The following is a 24,613-nucleotide window of genomic DNA, read 5'->3' as shown; positions in this document are numbered from 1 at the left end:
GACAAAGTGTGCTCTGCCTCACTTTTCCTGTTAGATGATTTCATATTTGCCTAACAAATTTCAACAAAACCAGCAGAGATGGAGTTGTGTGAAGCAATTCTAAACCACTAAAAGGGGTAAGTCTTTAAAATAAATAAATAAAGATTAAAGCAACTTGAGCACTGTTATGATTTTTCTAAAACAAGAACCTATGAAGTAACAGGTCAGAGATTACATTCCTTTCTGCCTCTTGCCAGGTAATTAAGATGGTATAAGAAATTATCATTCTTTTTTCAGCAGCAGTCATAGCGTATGGAAACTGAGGGTAAGTTTTCCAGTTTTTGGCAGACACTGAAAAGCTTTTTCCAAGAGGAAAGGATACAGGCAATTTGATGGACAGTGCACAGGCAGATAAGCAATGTGGGCACAAGCATAGAACAAACATCAATCAGCATTATCCTTTCAATTGGATCAGTTTACTTTGGCATTGCTAGAGAGGTCAGCTTCTGGAATGGGAAGTGAAAGGGCCGATTATCTTACTTGTTTTTTTTAAGCAGGTCAACTTGGCATGGCGTGGCACCTTGTGAGACCTATAGGTCAGATATCCCAACATGGCACAGTACAATGCCATACAGATACAGTGGCTTGCGGCTGAGGAGCTGTACCTGTGCAGCTCTGCAGCATGTTAATGTAACTTAATCTGCGTTGGCACAGATTAGAATTTAAAGACTACAAAGGCTATCACTGATAAACAGCTCTGTGGAGGAGAGGTAAAGAGAGAGGAAAAAAACAAACAAAAAACCCCCAGATATTCAAAAATTTCCAAAACACAAACAAATTGTGTCTATGTTTCAGACATATATTCAGAGGAGAGTTCTCAGGATCACTGAATCTAGCTCCTACCACTACAGAAAATCATGTCCTATTCCTTCCATGACCACAGCGAGCTTCACTGCTGAGCTAATCATCCTTCTTGGCCTACTACTCATTAGTTGTCCACTCCAGACACTTGTTCTTTTAACAGTTAAAAGCCTGGATTTATTAATGGCCAGATTATTCCTACTTATTCTTGGATAACTCTGCTGTTTAGTTAAATAGCTTTTTCCACTTCCTCCAAGTGTTACCCCTACAAGGTATTCACAGGCAGCACCATATCATCTCTCCCTCATAGCTCAGTTTCTCTTGGCTAAACAAGCCCAGTTTTCAGATAGATCTTTCTTCCTACAACAATTACCTCAAGCGAGGAATAATGACAATGTCATTTTTATATATCATTAATGAGGATAGCCACACACAAAGAGAACTGACAAAAGCCTCAAGAGTTAGCTTAATGGAGTTGTTGGCAACAGTCTCCATCACAGCTGCATACATAAAACAATGATTGTCAAAAAGGTATAGGAAAGGAAAACTAACTATTCAGGCAAAACACACACATTCAGGCAGGCACAAAATTCAGGAGCTACACAGCCAATCTACTGTCACTGGTGGGGCAAGTACATTGCCTGCTGTGCATACCTCTGGTGCACAGGGTGAGAACATTTTTTATTAAAAACGTAATATATAAAAATGCAGATGCAGACAATAGATAGATATTAAGCAAATTATCATAGAAGCTAGTTGTCAAGAGAGGTAAATGGGGTAATCACTGATTTCACCAACTCATGCTGTAATACTTAAAATAACGTCACTGCAAAACATACACAGTCCAGAGAAGGCCACGTTGTCTAACAGAGAGACAAACATCAGAGCAGATGAATCTCTTTGTTTACACAACACAACTTTCAAAAGCTTAAAACACATAGCTTAGAAAAGTATGACCAAAATATTCAAGCAAGTCAGTCCAGGGTAGATATAAGATGTACTTAGTAATATTTAAAACATTTACATTACATAATACAAGACCCCTCACCCTCTTTTCAATATCGAAACTCCTTTTACAATCAATCATATACAGGCAAGAACAAAAAACTGGTGCATTACTTAATTATATCTATAAATAGCATTTCTAGAAGAGAAAAAATTGAATAAGCAACTATTCCATAACAGATGATCATACAATACAAAAAAAGCGCCATTAAAGGATGAAGCTAGTAATGAATTACTAACACATACATGAGTTTTCATTACTAATCAAGTTCATCAGTCTTATTGCTCCTTCCTTCTCCACAAGACTCTGCACAAACACACTCAATAACAAAATAAGACTCAAAAAAAATCTTCAGGTTTTGTCATTTTCTATCACTTCGATTTTGCCACTAGGTGGTGATAGTTCAACACAGATTAGTTCTGCTAAAATAAGTGCAAGTTGCAAAGGGACAATAGTTTAATATAAAATTTAAACACACTCTCTGAGCATCAAAAAGACAAACAATTTGCTGTTTTGACTCTCTAAATTGCTGTAGCAGAGACTTACCTGCTTTGGTCTCATCCTTCCATTTTATTCTTCTCCATTAAAATACTCATAGGTAATTTGAAATAAACTCCTCCTTCTTGGATCATTCACCCCAAACAGCTTTCCCCCTTGTTTCAGGCTGAGCCACACAGCTGCTGTGCACTCTGCAGCCCTGTCTTAGGAGATGCTTCCAAGAAATTGTGACAACTCTATCTTTAAATCCTCTTCCCACTGCACTATTTGTAACAGTGCCACCACAAGTCTGTTATAACCCTTAGAGGTGAGACTGCCATTTCTCATTCAAACACCTTCCTAGACTCCTGCAAGAGCCCCACACAAGATCTTGATATATGGAGCTTTTAAAGAATACTCACGCCACAATAGTTTTTATCAGAATAAACCTGCAAGTCACAGTGTTCCCCTCAGATAATTCAGCCACAAGACGAGACACTAGCTCTCACTGTCTGCAGGTAGCACACCTGAAGCCACTTGTATATAAAAGCTTGCCCTGGAGCAGGCACATTAGCCCCACCTGTGCCAAAGCACCCTTTTACACTCCCTTAATGCAGCTGTAAAAGAGTGCTGGGTTTAGGTGTGGATGGGCTGTATAAAATTCTTACTGCAAAGGAACATACCCACAAAACATTTCTATCCAATAAAAGTAATTTTTTACATGTTATTCAAAACAAATATTTTGCATTTGTGCAAAACTGCCTTTGTGGTTAGCAAAGACTGAAGCATTGCCACCTGCGCAGGTGGCATGCAACCACCATGCAACGTCCCCTGTGTGGCAAGGCTGCGTCCGACCTGCACGTGTCAGAGCCACATGTGCTCAGGTCTGGGCATATTAGAAACGCCATTGACTCCGAACACCTATTAGTGAAACAAATGATGACTGTCAAGGTCCTACATCTGGAGGCAACCCACCTACTGAAACCATAAAAGTTGAAAATAAGGAGAAAAATGCATGGCTTTTCTATTTTTAAATTGCTTACAACTCTATCCATAATAGATGATATCTCAAAAAACATGATGATGCTTTCTCTCGGAGCAGACAAAGTTAATTTCATTTGATTTTTACTAGGTTTCCATCTAAACAACTGAAATCAGTTGGATTTAATTCCGCTCACAAACATAAGACTATACAAATTAAAGGAGAATAAGTAGTACAACCAAATTGGAAAAAAAATAAATCAGTATTTCTCTCTCCAGCATAATCACACTTTACTGCACCAGAGAGGACGCTCAAAGCCTTACCACTGGGTAAGAGCACTGATACGACTATTTGGCAGAATTTCATACAGGAATTTTTTGGTAAGGGGTGTTGCATGGCAGGGATGAAAACAAAACAAATTACAGAAGGTACCTGGGCTACCGAGTCACACGGCATCAGATAAAGACTGTAGGGAAAGCAAAGGTATAGGACTGAGCCTGTATTACAACCTTTGCTTGAATGCCAGCATGTAAGTTATTTGTTAACATAACATCTTTTATGTAAAACTCCTCTCTTTTAACTTGCAGCCATTTGCTGGCGTGTAGTTTATAGCTCAGTGCACATGAACACTTAGTTTGGAATGCACAGGCTAAATGTAATTTATGTCAGGGAAATGGGAAAGAAGGATATTACAGGTATATTAGCTAACAGCACGGCTTAAATAGTTTCAAACCGAAGCAGAGAAATTTCTACTTAAGCCACAAATAATCCAACATGAAAAAATCAATAGGAAATCACAGTTACAAAGCAGTAAAATACATGGACCATTCCCAAAAAGTGACAGCCTTTCCCACGAGACTGTGCAAGGTGCCATGCTTTCCTCAAGTCCGCATCAAACCACCACCTCAAAGAGCACATAGGAAAATGATAAACTTACTGAAAAAGAGAAAAAAAACCAAACCTTGACCAGATAACTCCATCTCCCAAGTGCCTTACCATTCGCTTTGGCCTGCCCTCTCTCAAGTAGCCTGTAAAATCCTCTGACAATCCTGGACACTTTGTGTTCCACCTCGCCCTGGCATCCAAGCTGGGCGCCCTCCCCTGCTCCCAGCTGCAGTGCAGGAACCCCCCCGGCTTGGGAGGCCCCACCGTGCACTCACTGCTGCCTCTCCCCCTTTCCACCCACCTCCGAAAGCGGAGTAAGCGTAGACTATGAGACTATGAGCTAGCAGCAGCCTAAGGCCTTGGCCCCAATCCTGCCCTGTGGCAAGGAAATCCATGGAGTAATTATGGCTTGCTAAAAAAAAAAAAAGTCAAATCTGTCTTTTCTCAGTTTTTAATCTGTTTCCCTTCAATTCATAGATTTCTTTCTTGGCCTTGTATTGATCTAAAATCCAGTGAAGTCAACGGAATAATTCTCACTGATGGCAAAGATCAGCTCTCTAACGGAGGGCTCAACAGGAGCAGGCAGCCGGTCTGTTGGAGCAGCCCCTGGTGCAGTCTCTGCTCTCCCTTGGTGATCCTCTGGTCGGGAAGAGCTACTCATAACCACGTCAGGATGCCAGGGTAAGCTTTTCACACAACTAACCATGTTCACTGGCCAGGTTTCTGCTGCTTCTTTAAAGCGTTTTGTTTCAGTGAGGAAGTTGTGTGTTGCCATCTTTTCTGTTCCCACCTGTGGTGTTTCCTCCCTTCACTTCCAAAAGGAAAAAAGGGACTGAGTCTCATTTTTCCAGGACACAAAAAAGATCACCTGCTTTTCAGTGTTGGTATGATATGGATTTTCTTTCACTGGATTAAACTCACAGTGCTGTCATTTGCAGTGAATAAGGAGGCAATGAGGGCATTTTTTAACATTGAAAACAAAAATGTAAAACAAGTGTTTGAATAATAAAGTGCTGTTTTCAAAAAACAATACGTGAGGGAAAATAATAATAACCTAAGACACTGTCCTCAGTGAACTGCAAAGTATAAATAGCTCCGTTGAAAGCAAAACAAAAGTTGTTTTTTGCTCTCATGCAGCTGAGACAAAAATAAAGCTTCTTTGGAATTGCTTTAGAGAATTTCGTAATTCTTACAAATCTTAATACCTTAATCTTTTCATTTAACCTTTCTCTTGCTAGATAAAAGGAATTAAAACAAAGCTGGGAATAGAAATTTTGGTATCTATTGTTGATAAACTGAGAATAATACTAAGCCTTTGAACATTTCTTGACCAGTCCTATTGTATCAACCTAAAGATAACATTTTATAAGTATTACATAATTTCAGATCAAAAGTAGAAAAGTTCCCTAAGAGCCATTTTATTAAATCCTTCTTCTACAGTAACTCATGTAAAAAGCCAAGACTATGGAATAAAAGACATATTTTAATATTTTTTAAAAACATTGAATTACTTTTTACCTTGAATTTCATTCACTAAAGAAGCCAAGTCCAAACCACTCAAGTCTCAAGACACCCCCAGCTAAAAAAAAGAATAATCATCATTATATTAAGACCAACATCAGCTGTGGATGTACAGTCCTTCTTACGCTAGTGAGACTCCAAAGTTGCACAAAAGAAGAAATCAACTAAAAACACTCTTCCTTATTATATGGGTTTCTTTCCATTTCACTCAACTGAAAAAAAAAATGGTTATAATCATTACGCATAGTCTGAGCATTCCCTCATGTCACCTGATCTAGCTTATTCTGAATACTTGTTGATAGTTCCAGAAGTAGAAAGGAAAAAGTTCCTCTTTTTCTTCTCCCATTTCCTATGATAACATTAGAATTATGTGGGATATTTTGACTATCTTTCCTCTTGAAAGCAGGAATACTAAATCCTTTTACCTTAAAGAATATGGTGGGTCTTTTCACTCGACAGCCATGCATACTTTTGTCTTTATCTCTTTTTGAAACTAGATAGCAGAAGTTTCACAATAATATGATGCCAAGATATACATGATGCTCATTCATAAGAAAGAATATGATACCTCAGAGCAAGATTATGTTAGGTCATGAAGTGATCTGAAAAGGCATGATCTGGTGGATCATCTGGTTCATTCTTAAATCAGTCACTCTATGAACAATTCAAGTGGAACCTATTGATGATAACAAAGAATGGTTAAAAAAGACTGTCCCCTACAAAGTCTATGTACTCGTTCCTTGTCCAGAGATGCACAGTTAATAGTCTGTCTCCCCTGACTCTGCCTCAAACAGTGAGAAAAAGCTGATATTCCTGGAGGGAATACTTCAGAGGGGGCTAATTCTTATCAGCCTTTCAGAGTTGAAAAGACTCTCCTTAGTCAACAGATGACTGGTCCATCTTTGCTCAGAACCAGCATATGCATGTTTCCCATAAAAACCTCCGTTTATCATCCTAGCATTTATAGCTTCCTAGAGCTGTTGGTAAGAGAAAACAGATTGTTTTCTGCAGGAGAGAATAACATTGGAGCCAAGGAGGACACCACTTACTGCCGCCACCTGAGACAGACAGTGAGTCTGACCCAAATGACATGGAGATCCTTGGAGATGACAGGACCTCCTGCCAGGACTTGAAAGGCCAAAAGATACTATCACAATATTTCTTGTTGCATTTTTAGTTTGCTGAATGATTTTTTCCCCAGGGAATAACATTCTGTATATAGTGTATATAATACTGCTTACTGATTTTACAGCACTTGGAATATATGCACTGTGGTGTTACTACAAAAAAAGCAGAGTAAATAAGTTATTAATCATACTTTACACCCATTAATTTCTTCCCAAAGTCTTTAGCCACCCAGAAATCATACTAGTGTTTTTCTGAAGATGATAAATGATGTACAATTCAGTAAAAAAAGCATGGAAATGCAAAGTGTACCTAATTCATTAAGGGAGGCACTAACATCATGCAGGACTTCAGTATAAAGCAGAAATATTTTAATGACATCTTCTGAGTATGGCTTACCCTGAATATCTGCAGTTTTGGTACTCTGGCCACCTACTCATTACAACTACTCCACAACATTTTCTAAGAACATTTCTTTTGTTAGAGGAACTTGGATCATACAGCTGGAAGATTTTTATCCAGAACTTTTTTCACCAAAAAATTATGATTTGGTTCAACTGAAAGATTTTGTGGATCCATTTTTACTTCAGTCAAGCTTTTTTGTTCTAAAGAAAGAAACCAAAGTTATTCTTTTTAAAGGATTTTTCTTTTTAATTCAGATTTTGTAGCAAACATCAATTTTCCTAACAGTTCAAACCTGAAGAAGACATTTATTTCTAGGCTGCATTAAGCAGTTTTCTCAATCTCAAACAGTATTTTTCCTGGAGTTTCAGAACTGAAGAATAATTATCAAAAATAATAATTAGCAGTTTGCAGATCTCTAGTCACAGCCACTACTAATATCTCAGTAACGGTAATGACTTGAAGAAATGCAGATCTCCTCTGACAACCTGTGTATCATCTTCCAAAGCTGTATGGAGCCATTAGCCCAGTTTTACAGACCGGGTAACAGAGATGACAGGAAAGGAAATGACTTGCTCACACTCAGTGATCAGGTGGCAAAGTCAAGGGTGCAGTCTGAGTATCTGGCATAGAGCTCAGCGGCAGCAGCTTCCTTGTGCCATCTGCGGAGGCAGGCAGGGATGAGGCCAAGATTCTGTGTGCACCTTCAGCTGATGGAGACCCCCGCCCAGAGGTGAAAGAAATTCAATGCCATTTCTCTTTCTTTCTCTCTTTCTTTCTTTCTTTCTTTCTTTTTCTTTCTTTCTTTCTTTCTTTCTTTCTTTCTTTCTTTCTTTCTTTCTTTCTTTCTTTCTTTCCTTCTTTCTTTCTTTCTTTCTTTTTAAGTTTTGGTGTGGTCTGGAGCAGCCTTCTTCCCTCCCTGCTCCAGGGGGGAGTGAGATACCAGCTCCAGCTAGCTCTGAATAAGTTGTGAGGAGCTCACAAAACCAAAAATAGCATTGTTTATAGACAGCAACTGTGCCTCAGAAGTAGCACTGCTCTGTTTATGTGGCCTAATGCCTGCTACAGCTAGCACTGTTCAGCAGGCTAATTAGCCCAGTGAAGGTCCTGCGCTAGCGCTTGCATACTATATCCCACTGCAGAGTTAGCTCAGCTGTGGCATCTCTGCAAAGTACATCACTGTCCAAAGGAACCATCTTGATTCCTGGGATCTCTGTGATGTTTTAATCAAGTGGACAAATAAGCAATATATATAATATAAATTCTATATATAATATTTATCATAATAAATATTATATATTATAAGCATATAATTAAATGATGTAATATATAAAGATATAAATATAATAATGAATAATGCACTATATATATATTATATACAGCAATTATATATAGACGCATAAATATATGTATGTATGTATGCATACCTGTGGTTTGACCCACATTTTTGTGATAAATTTCTGCTCCTAAGCAGATCAAGTGAAGGAAGAAAATCCATCCTTCAGTTACGTGTCTGAATGTTCAATTTATATTTTACTTTTCATGCATCAGAACATATATTTGTACATAAATCAACGTATATTAAATAGGAATTATGGCTTCAGGAACTTAAATTTTCACTTTTCAACATATTTTCATAGTCTAAAACCAAATACTGACTTATAAATTCAGCCCTCACAGCAGAAAGTGTAGCATACTAAAAAGAATAGAATTAGAAAGAATGTATGTATTATCGAACAGAATAGAATTTAAGTGGAAGCATTGAACATTTCCAGAGTCTAATAATCTGACATCTTTAACTTAGGTAATTAATTCAGATCTGAGTGCTTTATTACATGCTTTGGGCACTTCATTTAATAAAATAGTAAGTGATAATGATCCTAAAATATTACCTGGAGAAAGTTCTTATCATCTTATGAGTGGACTTTTTCTCCTCTAGCAATGGCTACTTTACAGGGAATAATCATGAATATAGGAACTTGTGAACTTACGGAGTATTTTGATTACAAATTCTTTCCTTGAAAAAGGAAACTAAAAGTTGTCTCAAATGACAGCATTTATTAAATTAATGAAAAATAAAGATTCTCGGCTGGAAGTTGTGAACAGTGAGGATGAAATAAAGATAACTAAGATAACTAAGTTATAGAACATTTCACTCAGAGGATCCCAAAGAACATTGGTAGGTTTTTAGAAATGCTGACAGACTCAATTTCTGTGAAATGCAGAAGACCCATTTCTCCACAGCCTTATCCTCAGCAGTCATTTATCTCTGGTGTAAATAGAGTTTTAAGTGCTATTTCTCATTTGTGATTTTTTTACTCAAGTTGTGGAAGTGCATCTTGCTACAAAAAGTAGGAAGGTAAAAAAACCTAAGCTCAAACTACGCAACAATAAGAGGTAAGAACAAAGGTATCTATATTCTTCCGGCAAAGGTTAAAGATATTTTTATAGCTGACAACGAGAAGAAATCATTTCCTGCACACCTCTCTGAGAGCACAGTGCAGTGAAAGACAGCTAACACAATCAGCTCTTCTGCTCTGAAAACAGATATTACGTTCTGGGCTAACTTCAAATTACTTATCACCTACTGAAACACATTGATACCTTACATGTCCCTATTACGTTAAAATTCAGGAAGTTTTCAATTTTATTTCTCGTTCAGTTCTAATTCAGGAAAATCAAACCAAAAACTATGAGTAAGCAGGATGCAAATACTCAATATGGAATTTAGCCAGGACATTGCTCCAAAAAATCACACATATATCTTGCACTTAGAAACAGGACTGGGAGCCGCTGGTCCACACAATGGACTTGTTTCCAGTTGCTGAAGCACAGCTCCCAGGACAAAGTGCTGCATCAATTTTATCTGCAGCTTCCAAATTCTTTTTCAAAATTTCCCATTCCGTTGTAAGCTAAACTGTGCGTTATGCAATTGAGGTCAGTTAAGGTCACATAGTCAATACAGATGGTGTGTAGAGAAGCAAGAGGTATGTTTATGGGGGACTGGAATGATGCAAAAAAAAGATACCAATTTCTGTTTGAAAATCAACCTCTCACTGAAAAGTAGTGCCTCTCAGAATTATGAAGGAGATTTACATAAGTTCACATCCCTTATAACACCAGCTTTACAAAATCAAAAAGAGAAAGTTAATGACAATTTATTCTGAGCCATTTAATAAACTAAAGAATATTATTAATAGTAATAAGAATAATAATAAAAACACAGACTGGAACATAAAACAGCTGATATTTCAAAGCTCAGAGGGAAAATGGATCAAAGGGCTTTAGGATACTGAAGGAAGATCTTCTGAACTTTTTTCAAAGATGAGATCAGAACCTGTAGTTTCCGAGAAGAGAGAGAAAATAGACTAAAACAAATAGCAAACAAGGAGGAAGATAAATAAAAAGTTCAGGTTAACCTTTAATTTCCCATGAATGAAATGTTGGAATTTTACCAGCTTTCAATCTACAGCACCCCATTAAAGTGAAAAGTGAAATGGCAGAATAATGGTACGTTATCTTGACTCAGTCAAAATTGTTCCTTCCCTGTTTTCATGAATAAGAAAGCACTGACTTCTTTAGTATAGTGAACATAATTCTATTTTTAATAATACAGAAACCACGGAAATCAGATTTTAATTAATTCAACGGCAACAACTGCAAACTTCAACAAGCTATTCTTTCTGAGATAGGTGTCAGTATAGTTTTGGCCTACATCAAAGTACATCAGGCCCTGTACAGTAGTCAGCAGTATCTCTCACCTAAAAAGCCCAGAAAGACTCCAATAATATTACTGAAATTTGCTCCTGTTGGTGGAACCCACCAGAGAATGTGATTTAATGATCAACTCCCATTAAACTGTGTCATTGCCAAGGTCCTCACAATTAACTATGGAAAAAGAAATTAGAGCAATACCAGGATTCATTTCGCAAAACTTATTTAAAGATAGTTTGCTAACAAGCTATTTCCAACAGTTATAAATGTGTTCTTGAAATACATCTAAAATAATAATACTCTGTAAAATATGCTACAGCAATCTAGGCATGTGGAACAATAGCTTAGATAATTTTGGAGAAGGCTTTGTCTAACCTGAAAGAATATAACAATTGATTTCTGATGAATTCAGCAATTCTGAATACAAAAGAAGAAAATGGAATCTGGAAGCCATTGATTAAATATTTAGCAAAATACCTAGTGGCCACTTTTGTCAATGGTAGGTAGGTTTATTTCAGACATCCATAAAGGACCTTATCTAGCAACGTCTTGCCAAATCCGTGTCTGAAAGAACCACAATTTGTCTGTCTGCTCTTGAATTTAGTAAGCTGTTTCTTGACCAAAATGTAATTTTAATTGCACATCTGATGTTGTTCAACAACATTCACAAGCGAGAAGACTTAGAGATGAAAAGATCCAAAGATGTACTGTAGATGGTCTTGCTTATGTTTCATTAATATGCACAAAATAGAGAAGTGACAAAATAAAGGGGGTACAGGAATGAGGAATAGGAAAAAATCTTTTAAACCCAGTATTACGCTATTGGACATCACAGATTAAAAAAAAGAAATTAAGTTCAGTAAAACCCACACTATCCAGTGAGGTCCCTCTACTACCACCAAGCAGTACCCAGCTGCAATGTGGATCTTTAAAGGCAATAATTAGAATGGCTTCCTTATCATTTACCATCAAGACTATTCATCACCAATGCCACGATCATACTTTTTGCCATACCCACAGCTTATCAAAGCTAAGGAGGGATTCACTTGTTGCCACAGCTTTCATATTAATTCTACAATAGGTAGACCATTTAACTTAATGTCAGACTTGCCTTGCAATTCTTTCTTTTAAACTACAAGGTATACATTAATGAGCTGTTGCCTACTATGGCATATGATCTTTTTCCAGACAGTATGGCTACACTATTTTTTCCATGAACCCTGTCTGCAAAGTAGTGACATTAATATTTATCTAGATATGTGGAATACAAATGTGTTGGTTGTGATCAGTTAAAATCAAATTGATTAGACAGAATGTAATGGGAAAAAAAATCACATGTTCATATACTCAACTCTCTTTGTGCCAACACATTATCTTTATCCCATTAAAGAGCCTTATGCCATCTGTACCATCTGTGATACCAGCTGGTACATTGGTCCAAAAATATATCTTCAATTATAGTATAATGATTAGTTTTCAGTATAGAATCAATTGTAGCTTAACTGAATTATAAAAATAAATCTGTATTCTTTTTTCGTTTCTGTGATTTGATTTTGATAATGAAAACTCACAAACTTCCTGTTTTCCTTCTAAGACTTAGAGACTTCAAACTTTGCTTTATGCAAAATAAATAAAGTTAAAGTGGGGATATCTGTTAAATAAGTTAGATATTGGGATCTTTTTCACCAAAATTCTCTGTGCAAATAAATATGGTACACATTAAAACCTAACTTCACAAAGCCAAGAAAAGGGTGATATTGTATATTCCTCAAAAAAAGATTGAACTTATTCAATAATAAAGTTATTTTTATAAGTTAAATTAAAAGTGAAACCCCTGTCATAATGAAACGTCTGGCAAGATTCTCATTCATTTCACTGAGCCAAGACTCAACATTAAACAACTAATTGAAAGATGTACATATTTAACCGTATTCCTCATACCTTTCATACTTTGTATCCTAGGGCCAGATCTCTTAATCAATCACATGTGTGTACTAATACATTTAGGCAGAATTGCAATCTGATACTGAATTTTGTGCTATAAGTTCTTCACACTAGGAAATCTTGCTATATATATTTATTACCTAGAAAATATACATCAAAAGGGCTGTATGATGATGGTAAATACTAGTATCTGAAGGTTATGAAAGGAAAGAACAAAGGTTGTCTACAGAGCGTTAGTTCAGTCCCTTTCTACATATACATTGTGGTATAATCTATTAATGACATGATCATGTATTGTAGTTTTAACAGGAATTTGTTTTGATAAATTAATTTAATTCAGATGATACTTATTTACCAAATTCAGAACTTCACTCTTTCCACATTTTGTGCCCCCATACTTTACTTACTGAACATTATTGAAAGTCTGAGCTGAAAATGGAGTTTTCTATGTTGTTGCTCACTATAGTGTCTGGATGCTTCACAGACATGACTACGTTTATATTCTCAACAGCCCTGTGAGATGAGAGGGTATTATTATGCCTACTCTTTGCAGAACAGAGGCACAGTGAGATTAAGATCAAAGGTATTGACTAATTTGGGCACTTGGTTAGAAACTCGTGGAAGCTCATTCTCACAACGCTGATTACGCAGCCTTTCATATGTGTTCAAAGCCGAGTTAGTAACGCTGAGAGTGCTCAATACTCTGCAGATCAAACCCTAAGGAGTCTCACTCAGAAGACAAGGATACATAGTGACAATCCCTAGAGTCTGCTTTAACTGACTCTTCTAACATCACATAGGAACTCTGTGGCAGAAGAAATCCAATTCACTACCATAAATTAACCATGAGTACTTCCCTTCTTTTCTGCATCCTGTTCTGTTCCCTACTTTCTAACTTGCCCAAACTAAGAGTAAAGAATTGCTCTACTGTCTTCCTTATAAATATTTCTATAAACATTTTCATCATCTGTTAACTAAAAAGTAGAGAGTTTTTTTTCCTTTTAAACAAAATTAATAGCTGAGAAACTGATAGCTGTAGTAGCTCATTGTACTCCCATATAGTTCAATACTAGAAAGAGAGAAAATAATTTCTGGTTTTAGAAACATTTTCTCACAGTAGACAATGTTGAGATTCAGGAACACAGGGTTCAATTTTAAGTTCTTGTAGGGACATATTGCCAAATTTCTTCTCCTCCACCTAAGTTTGCTCTTTCTCACCCACCATTTTTCATCTCACTCATGTCAGAAGCAGTATGAGCTTAATGTCACAAAAGACACATAGTTAAAAGCAGTCAAACTATCCTGGCTTGGGAAGGTAGCTCTTGTCAGCTGAAGGGTCCTAAGTCAACACACTGTACCTCCCAACTAGAATGTGTAAAGATAGACACAAACGCAGACACTTACTACAATTCAGCTGATAGATGCTACACTCAAAAGCCATATTAATTTTATGGTTTCAGATACACATGCACAGCAAGTATAGCAAGGAAGTCAGACAAACTGATGTTAGTTACGCTCTGGGGAATAGGATGATGTGAAAGACAGGGCTTTAAATACTATGTATTCTTACTGTTAGCTATTCTTGCCATTATATTCAGGATGGCCTTAACCTGTGCCTCTGCTTAGGCCAAAGGAGGATAATGAAACCAGCTTCATGGTTCTGTTGCCTCTTGAATCTTGAATTATTATATTGTCAGAAGCAGGGTTTTTTCTCCTGTTGGGAATTCTGATCCCAACTCTCCAATTCATCTAATTTGCTCAGGGCCAAAGATATCACAAATTAAAATGATGCACTAGAAAATGATTTTCAGTGACTCATAGGTATTATACTTTTCAAGGTGTTCAACTGTTATAATTCTCCTTCTCTCAACCTGTATAATAACACGTATATGAATAATAGTATAATAAGGAAATCAAGCTGGCTTCAAAGGTGGAGGGTTGTGGAGAACAGTACAAAAAGTGCTTAAGATAGCTAAGTGTTTCCAGCATCATTTTCTGTGACATACGTGAAACAAAGTATGCCTTCTGCTTTGCCACACAGTAGAGATTTATTGGCATTTGGTTGAGATGATCCGCAAAATTCGGTTGCAATGTTGCCACATATGAGTAATACAGTCATTGTGCGCACAAAATGCTGAAATGGCTCTGTGAAGAATTCCAGCTCCTTGCAGACTTTTTGTTACTCTCTTGCACACAGACAGAATGAGTAAGAAAATTAAAGCACAATTGAGAACACATCTCCTTGCCAAGAAGATAATGCTACTTGCAGGAACAGCAGGGAGGTCCCAGCAGGATGGCATTAGCACAGCAAGTCAGAGCACCGTGTCCTCCCACTTCCCTCCTTTTGGGCTGAAAGGAGCTGAAATCTGTCCTGTCAGAACTCTCATCTCGCAGCAGAACTGTCAGGACCACAGTGCAGACTCCAGTGGAAACAAGCATTCAAGAAAGTCAACAGCAGCAATAAATTAAATGAAAAAGCAAACAAAGCAACATGTAATTTTGTTATTTTAGTAGTTCTGGTTTACTTGTTTCTTATTGTTTTTCCCTCACTGCTTCTGCCCTAGCTTTCTGCTTCTAAAATATATTTTTTCCTTTCCATTTAATCTTTTGTTTAAAAGTTATCCAATCATAATGCTTTATCTTTAAAAAAAGAAGTAAAAGTAGCTTTGCATTCTTTAAAATAGCTGCTTCTGTCAGCTTACTAGATCTGAAATAGAACTGCTCCTTCTAGTCTCAGGATTTTTTGCAGGGACAGATGCTCACAAACACAGTTGTGTTACACTGCACTAATAGTCTTTGTTCTATACACTTCGGTAAATAAAATGCAGATATCATTAACCACAACAACAAATTCAGTTCTTTATGTGCCATACCATTTATAAAAAGACATTCAGAGCTACCATTTAATCTTGAATACTCTCAATATATTTAGCCATTTAAATTGCTGGAATAATGCCCAGATGGAAAGTGGCAAGATATTTAAAGTTTAATTCCATTTTCTAAGTATCCTATGAATATAAAAGTCCTTCCACTTAATCTAATGCACTTCTTTGGCCTATTAGTTTTTGATTGATAGAATGTGTTGAAATAAAAAAGCAGCTGTGGGCAGACACAGTAGAAATCAAAGATATTGTGAGCATGGAGGCTATATAGAAGTTATTTTGTTTTCATAAAAGAAAAGTTTCAGTTTCCCAAGACTGGTGATCTTCTAGGTACTAAATTGCAAAGCTTTGATCCTTAGAAATTGAGTTTTAAATAACAGATTTTCAAGAAATTAGCAACCAATCCAAAAAAAAGGAAACACTGACCTTTTGTAAAACATTGAGGAAACATCTGTAGAGACAGTTAGACATCAGATTTATAAATGAAGAGGTCAGAACTTCACTTCACTCTGCTTTGCAAGCTATATAGTTTCTACCTCATATTGCAATGACTGATTTTTAAATGTCTGCATCACACTGAAGCTGCAACTCCAGTTCAGCTAGAGAAACAAGCAGAATTAGAGAATCATTGTATTTCTCATGTAACTAGCTGATTAAAGTGCAGTTAATCAGCTCTTCATTTTATTCTTAGGCCCAAATTCAAGAAGACACCAGGGTAATTTTTTCTAACAGTTTGAACTGATTGAAGAGGAAGGTGTTCATTGCTCAGCAGTATTAATGGTCTCAGTGGAAAAATGAAATTTCAGTATGCAGCATCTTTGACACCCCTGAAAAGTCTCTATTCAGCTCAACGGATCCACGTGCTGTTGGGAGGATCATACGGAGGCAATTGCTGGAGTCCTCCAGAGCCCGTTCTGACATGGGGAAGCAAACCACCCAGGGAAAGAGGGAGAAGCTCCCTCTTGTGCAAGGTCTCCATAGCCACCGAAGCGGAAAGCAGAAACTCCGCAAAGCAAGCCACTCACATGTTTCTGATCTGTGTTTCTCAGAGGTTAGCTGTGAAGCACAGTTAATCCTCTGATTGTCAAACCCTGAGGGAATCTAATTCCCATGAAATATCCTTCTCCCTACCAGCACATTCATCCTAAGGAGAACTACCCTTATAATCTGCCCTTTGCAAGTTGCTATCTTTGTATTAAGCATCTTTAAAAACACAATTATGGATAATACTTAGTTTTCCAAACACTAATAACTGCTTCAAGGGCTCTGAAGAGGCCTGTACAAATTCCTCCCACATTGTAAACTAGTGGTTATTACAAGATTTCTACAATGTTTGATTTTTAAATTTGAAAATGTTATCAAAACCTTCATCTGTGTATGCATAGCATAAAGCAGTATGGGCTTTTGGCACAATTATGGCCTCTAAGTGTTACTTTTTAAAACTTAAAAAGGTATTAAAACTTTCAGAAGGTATACATTCATGTTCTTTGTGAGAAAAATACAATAGAGCAATTAGTAAACTTTCTCGAGCCAAAAAATGAGGCTACATCAGTTTCATACATACTTGTCACATCCTCACACAGTCATTGGCTACACCTATTGCTCAAGTTGTCAAGTCTGTACATAAATACACATTAAAGGACCCCTTCAAAACATTAATCACTCTGCAATAATCACTTTGAAATGACTCTAAGTTGTGGGAATCAGTGGTTTTTTTCCAATTTCACTCTTAATGACCTGAGAGATAACAAACATTGCTACATAATACTCCTTCCTGTTAATTTGTGCCATTAACTATTACTGCTACCCTGAAGAGAGTATTAGCGTCTTAGTGAGATTAGATCACTCCATGCTGCACATCTAAAAGAAAATGACATTCACTAGGGAGAGCTTCTAATTTTATTGCCCTGATTTGTCTTTCAGAGTTAGCATTTGGCAAAAACACACTGCAAAAGGGCCTTTTTGCTGAGTCTGTTCATACAAACTCTTTGGCCTGGGATCATGGGGGTGAATAGGCTGTGGTGGACAGCAAGAAAAAAAGAAGAAAAATAGATTATTTTCTCTTTTTTCTTTTCTTTCCACCGTGTTTTATTATCATTTTTAATACAATCTTTTCACACCTAGTAAACACAAACAACTACATCTCCATTTTAATACTGAGAATTACTTAGCTAAAATACATCTCTAAATTGGTTTCAGGGAAAAAAATCTGAAATAAATAAATAAAAAAGCACATTACTTGCATAACTTCTACAAATAAATGAAATACATCTACATTTTTAATCCGGTTCAGTGAGTTGAAATAATCTGTATATAAAACACATGCAGTATTTATGCAGAAGGTGAAATTTTTGTAACATAAAATAGAATATTTGCATAGTGAGCCAGAAAGCATAAGGTACCAGAAAACCTTTTGCCTTTCTGAATAAGAAATAAGTGATAATTCATAGTTCATTGTGAATATCCCTAACATTTTCTGATAGCTGTCAAATCAAGTAATGCTCCACCTATCTAATATTTGTGAGTATTTGCAATGACTCCAAAGAGGCAATCTGGTCAAAAAATACTTTCGCCCAAGATTTTCATTCAAATTACTTTCAGTTTAATTAGATGGTGATTTAAAAATAAATAAATAAGTAAATAAACAAACCTAGAGTAATACTGATTGATGCTCATGTTCTCTGAAGAAAGTTACTAAGAGACACAACATGAATATAATTTTAATCCTGTTACTTTTTCTGGGCTTAGTAACTTACTTAAGATTAACATGTAGATAAAGAGCATCATCATCAAAATGTAAAACATTTCCATGAATATCTCAAATAGACAAAATGGGCTAAACATTGCCCTTTTGGAATTCCCAGGAAAGTTTCTCTTCCTCCAGTCATTAAAAAATAGGGAAATTTTTCTCTACTTCTTAAAGCCATGAAAGACTCCATTTTTAAATAGTTTCTATCTTATTTGTCTTCAAGAGTATAAAATCTCAGATATATTAATCTCTTCAGTGGTTAATACACTTTAAAGCAATGCAACAATAAGCTAGAAAAACTGCTCAATAAGCACCCTTCACCCCAAAAGATTTGTGGGTTACTCATTTATACAGGTTGATCATCTAGAACAGAATGGAGAAGGGGCTCTGGCATGGGACATAGTCCTTTCTCTCTCTCATTTTTTTTCCCTTTAAATGACATTAGAGGCTTTCATACTCAAAATAGCAAAGTTATGTGACCTTCAGTTCTATAGACACATAGAAGAAATCTTTCTCGGTGCCCATATGAAGTTGTACCAATTGGATGATGAGATCATTTGTAAATTCAACAGCAACTCAATATTATTCAAAGCATCTGGGAGAAAACTGAGAAATAAGCCTACAAAGACTGCTGAAATGACATGGCATAAAGCAAAAAAAGACACATCTGTTGGACCATACAAATTCAATCATGGGACAAGTTAAGATCTGAAGAGCAGCACATCAGCAATCCTTCCTTGCAAGAAGGCTGCTTGCAAAGAGCAGCTACTGAAGTTAGGAAACAAACTCAGGACCATATGTTATTCTTGGAACTGCATATCTGTTACTTGTAGTTGCTTTCTGCCACTTTTACCTACCCTGCTCATTTCATATTCTTATTGTAGAGAAGAGTGAATAGGGACAGGCAGACTTGAGTAACTACAGCCCCATGCAAGAGCAAACACTTTAGGGAAAGAGAGGTGGTTGTGCTTAAGTAATAAAGTTAGGAAACAACTCTTGCCTCTTAATTAGCAGAGTTATGAGAATTTTTATTGAAGGCAATTGTGCTTTTTGATAATGGAAAAGACATACAGCTTTAAAATCTGTATGTAATCCTGCTACACTCAACCTTTGCCTTTCAGATCATCTTCGCCATTGCTTCACTGCTCAATAGAAAAGGGGTCCAAACAGACAAACAAGAATTAGAACATAAAGACACATTAAAAGAGTGTTTCCATCCAAAGGACACACTGTATCACTGAAAGGGATTGGAAGGCACCTCTGGAGATCATCTGGTCCAGCCCCCTGCTCAAGCAGGGTCACTTACAGCACATTCCCCAGGACCACATCTCATTGGGTTTGAATATCTCCAAGAATGAAGACTCCACAGCTTCTCTGGGCAACCTGTTCCAGTGTTCAACCACCCTCCCAGTAAAAAAGAGTTTTCTTGCACTCAGACAGACCTTCCTGTGTTTCATTTTGTGCCCATTGCCTCTCGTCTCATCACTGGGCACCACTGAGAAGAGTCTGGCTTCATTTGTTTACACCCTTTTTACACCATCAGATATTTACACACATTGATAAGATACCCTGGAGCCTGCTCTTCTCCAGGCTGAACAGTCCCAGCTCTCTCAGCCTCCTCTGTACGAGAGATGCTCCTGTTCCTTAATCATCATTGTGGCCCTACCCTGATGGGAGTCTTGATAATACTGAACGACCTGAAGGAAACTTTCTTTTAGGGGCCTGAAATGTGACTGGATTTCAAAGTATTGCTCAACATATTTGCATACAGGAAGAAAAGATAAATGAACAGGAGACAGTCTATCATCATACTCACAGGACGTCCATTTTTAAGAAACCAGTACCAATAATCTCCAGAGGGAAATGTTTTGAGTTATCCAAGGTCTGAGAGCATATGAGAGTATCCTAGGGAGGGCAGAACATTTAACTAGTTCCAAATAACTTAGGCTATTTTTTCCTTAAATATTTTGTCAGATGTATTACTTTACAGAGAAAAATACACTGGTCGATTGACAGATTGGAATTATTCCTAAATTATTCATATCTTAACTCATAAATACATGGTTTCAGACTATTTTGTAAATAACTAACAGTTAATAATCTATAATATTTTAGCAATATTTAATGCAGAGTCAGCAGTACAATTCCTCCAAATTTATCTTTGTGATGGACAACTTGTTGCCCTTTTGGTGTTTCCCACTCGCAATAACATCTGCAGCAGGATGTATAGTCATGGCATGGAGCAACCAGGAAAGCCTCACAACTGCCTTGGTTAATTGACCAGGTTGACAGTTTAGTGAGAAGATGCTTCAGTGCTGCTCATTTTTTAAAGTAAAATCCTCCAACTTTTCAACAAACTCTAAACTTCTGCCCAGAGCTCACTGAAGTAGCAAGCTCTAACAGATGCATACCTGGCAATGGTCAGAATATGTTCCTCAGACATTAGTTAGATGATACCTGCTCTCTGAAACTACTGTGTGAGGAATTACTTAAATTACTCAGTCTTGAACGTGAACTAAAACAATGTCTTCAGTATGGAATTGTTTCCCATTTACAACCATGTTATTCCCTTTACTTTTCTTTGAAATACAGTAAGCCAGTTTTTATTCTCATGTTCATCTTTTAGAGAAAATACTGTCTGGTGCATTAAATTCTTTCTGTCTAAATGCTCCATAGAAAAGGGTTAAGAATGTAATTATCTTTCCAGTATTTATGTTATAACATTCTTCTCTTATTCATACGACAGATGGTGGAAGCAGGAAGACAATCCCAGTGCCAGGACATTCTAAGAGTTTATCATAAGAGTTAAGATTATTTGTTCTCAAAATAGAGTTAAAACATCTGAATATTACAGTAAATCAAATATTCATCTGTCTGCTCCAAATTGATAAATGGAAGTTGTTTTTGAAAGGATAATTAATTGCATAACATTAAAACAACATGTTGACAATCTCAGTTTCAACACCACACAAATAAACTAAAATATGAAAAATAAACTATAGAGAAGAAATAATCTCTATTTTAAAAGATCAGATATGCTTTATTATACAGTATTTGCAGCTACAAACTGTTACAATGACAATGGATCACCAAATAATTCAGTGTTTACAATTTTCATTTTTTTCATGGTTATATGTAAACAAGAACATTTCATTTGTTTTTTAGTATTAAACCACAAGCCTCAACAGCATGATGACTATTTTTATACCACTTTATTAGTGCAAGGTAGCTTAAGTCAGCCAACGGCAAATCTGATCTGTCTAAGGTAATGCCTGGGTGGGAAGAAGCCACCACAAAACCATTTGCAAATCCAACTTCCTCCTGTTCACAGAAAACAGTAGGTATTGACCAAATATCCCAGTACCTGGGTGTTTGGTAGCTGCCATAGCAGCGTCATGGGGACAGGGAGGAAGGTTAAATTATAGCAGACCCCTCGCTGACCAGATTTATTCCAGGGAATAAATATATTGCTAAGCCTAGGGGTTTTCAGAAATGCCCCACTGGTTTATATGTATGAAGTCTTATTCAGCTGCAGCTGTGGATCAGGAGCTCTGCAGGATACACCATATATACCGTGTTACAGCTGTTGGTAGACTCTACTGCTCAAGGCCAATAAATCCTAATCAACCACTGGGATCACCTAGAACAACTGCACTACTGAAGAAAGTGCTGCAAGGAGTCAGTCTTGTTGATCCTGAGAGTACCCAAAGGTTCTTGTAAATGTGTCCTTATGATATGTTTTCTATCATTTGGCATTAAATAAGGCAAAATCAATAGTTCAATTTTGTCTGTCTGTCAGATTTCTCTCTGCTGGAATACTCCAGAGTAATTTAACTGTGCCTTATCTAACAGTGATTCATATATCTTCTAATTCATTTTAGTAAGACAAAATAAATCCTCATTCTATCTATCATTTCTTATTAACTGTTTTTAGACTCTGTTTTCAGAGGTGCAAATTATCAGCCAATTTAAAGGTACTAAAGAAAAAGACCTATTAACTTCAGTGGAAGTTGCTTTGGAGTTACACACTGTAGCTACAGAGTAACACTCACATACTGCATCACATACTGTGAAATGACCTAGTGAACAAAACCTAAAATTCCTTTGAACAAAAGGATGAGTGTTTTGAAAGAGCTACAGCAAATTCATTTTTACTTTATTAACTCCAATAACAACCAGAAAACAAATGAAAGTGCAAGCTTCACATGCTGAAGAGAATTACAGGTACATACTGATACAGTAACCACAAATCAAATATTATATATTTAGCAAACCATACTATCTGTGGTGATTAAAGCAGCTATTCACTGGAGATACTACCCTAAAGCTTAAAAAATGAGTGGTCAAGAATAGCTAAATTAAACAACTTAGATTAAAAGGCATCATCAACAAAGGCATGTTTACTTGGATAATGCAGGATAAGGGCAATTAAAGAAGAGGGGTAGGTTGTATTTATCTAGCTGAAAATAAGCAACTGGAGCATATCCTTAAAATACATGTATAAATAAAACAGATCACTCAAGGCATGGTGACTCAGTTCTCCATGGCAAAAGAACGTCACACATTTTTTTAATTCTATTTTATACAAATGCAATATACTTACGGTCTGTTTTTTTTCCCCTCTCATAAACTCTGTGAGAGGGGATACAAAATGCTGCCAAATCACAACAGGGTTATCTGGGGTGGGTATTTTTGTTTTGTTTTATTTTTACATAATGGTGAAAAGTAGAAATATGACAGTACAAATAGAAATCAATGCTGAATAAAACCCAGAACTGTGTATGTGTCCCTGAGGAAAATAATGTGCAGCAGATTCACCATCACTTCAGGATGGTTGCTGTTTAATACACTATTCAAAGTAGAGCATGTTTTTCAATGGGTAAGATATTTCACAATCCAGTTCCAATTTAAAAAGAAACATTTCTTTCAGTATTTATTAATAAATACAGTACACAGCATCATTATGTATAAAAGTGACAGGATGTTACCTTTTCCTCATTTCCTCAAAGACAAAAGAATTGATCGTGTAATTTCCATGTAAATATACTCTGACTATGATCAAAGGAGATTTTCCTTATCACAACAGATTTTCAGATTGGGCCTGGATAAATTGATAAATTTAATTACTGTGATTTTATATGTATTGATTTATCTTATGATGAAGGATTTTTTTCTGCAGACAAAGTATTCTGATGTGCTGCAAAATGAATGCTCATGCAGTGCAATTATTTATATCACATTAGGATAAAGCATCTTGAATCAAAGCTGTACCATTTTTAATCTCTTTGCACAATAGAGCCAAAGCAGTAGAGACTTTTTGTACCTGTAACTTGATTGATGCTAAAATAAGTAGTACCACTGTTTCAAAAATTCTGAATTCTTGGAAAGACAACAATTTCTCCCACACTAAAAATTTCAATAGGAAAGGTACCTTTAGAGCTCAAACTTTTCCAGGCAAAAATTCGCTTTATCAAGCAGCAATTGCTAAGCAATTTCTTGCAATTTGCAGGTTTCTGATGATATTGTTGCAAATCTTCTTTCCCTTTATGAGTTTTCTTCTCAGAGGCTGACACTTCCATTCTAAACAAAAACTTAACCTTTAGTTTTTTCTGAAGGATATATGTACAACTTAAATCCATACATAGAGGAGGGGGAGGTGGGGGGAAAAGGGAGGGGATGGACTAGGGGTAGAGAGAAAAGCTTTAGGATCTCAATAGCCATTAAGCTTAGCTGATGCTATTTTAGTATTTATTAACTTAAACAGAATTATTGCACTTGTTTGTTTTCAATTGTTTATCTGGAACATTAATTAATTTATTTGCAAAAAACACAGATCGGAAAAAACCCTTCAGGTTTTATCTGTTATTTTAAGAAACTTTGATTTTGTTTAAATGGTATACATTACGTAACATCTTTAGATGGTAAATAAATATTTACCTCTTACCTTAATCAGTTGTTTAGGTAGAGGAAATAATGCAATCCTCTATGGATGTATCCTTCCTATCTTAGCTTCCCTTACTTCAGTGTCTTAAAGGAGAGCTGCACTCCTCTAGCTGTTACTGAAAGACAGCTGCTCTACCCAGAAA

At 36.4% G+C, this 24,613-nt stretch overlaps 1 protein-coding gene across 3 annotated transcripts in view; it reads right to left on the bottom strand.

Moving 5' to 3' along the window:
• The window catches only part of KCNIP4 (potassium voltage-gated channel interacting protein 4), a 484,037-nt gene that overhangs the window by 417,749 nt on the left and 41,675 nt on the right, over nucleotides 1-24,613 (bottom strand). Inside the window, exon 1 of one of the 3 annotated variants that reach the window (XM_064511369.1) lies at nucleotides 23,959-23,981. The exons of the other annotated variants lie outside the window; for them this stretch is intronic. The gene's annotated coding sequence lies outside the window, so the exon portion shown is untranslated. Of the gene's footprint in view, nucleotides 1-23,958; nucleotides 23,982-24,613 lie in introns of those variants that run through there. 3 annotated transcript variants of the gene reach the window in all.

This window comes from Dromaius novaehollandiae, chromosome 4 (assembly GCF_036370855.1).
Source record: "Dromaius novaehollandiae isolate bDroNov1 chromosome 4, bDroNov1.hap1, whole genome shotgun sequence".
Classification (NCBI taxonomy): Eukaryota; Metazoa; Chordata; class Aves; order Casuariiformes; family Dromaiidae; genus Dromaius; species Dromaius novaehollandiae.
This window is presented reverse-complemented; position numbering and strand designations above follow the sequence as displayed.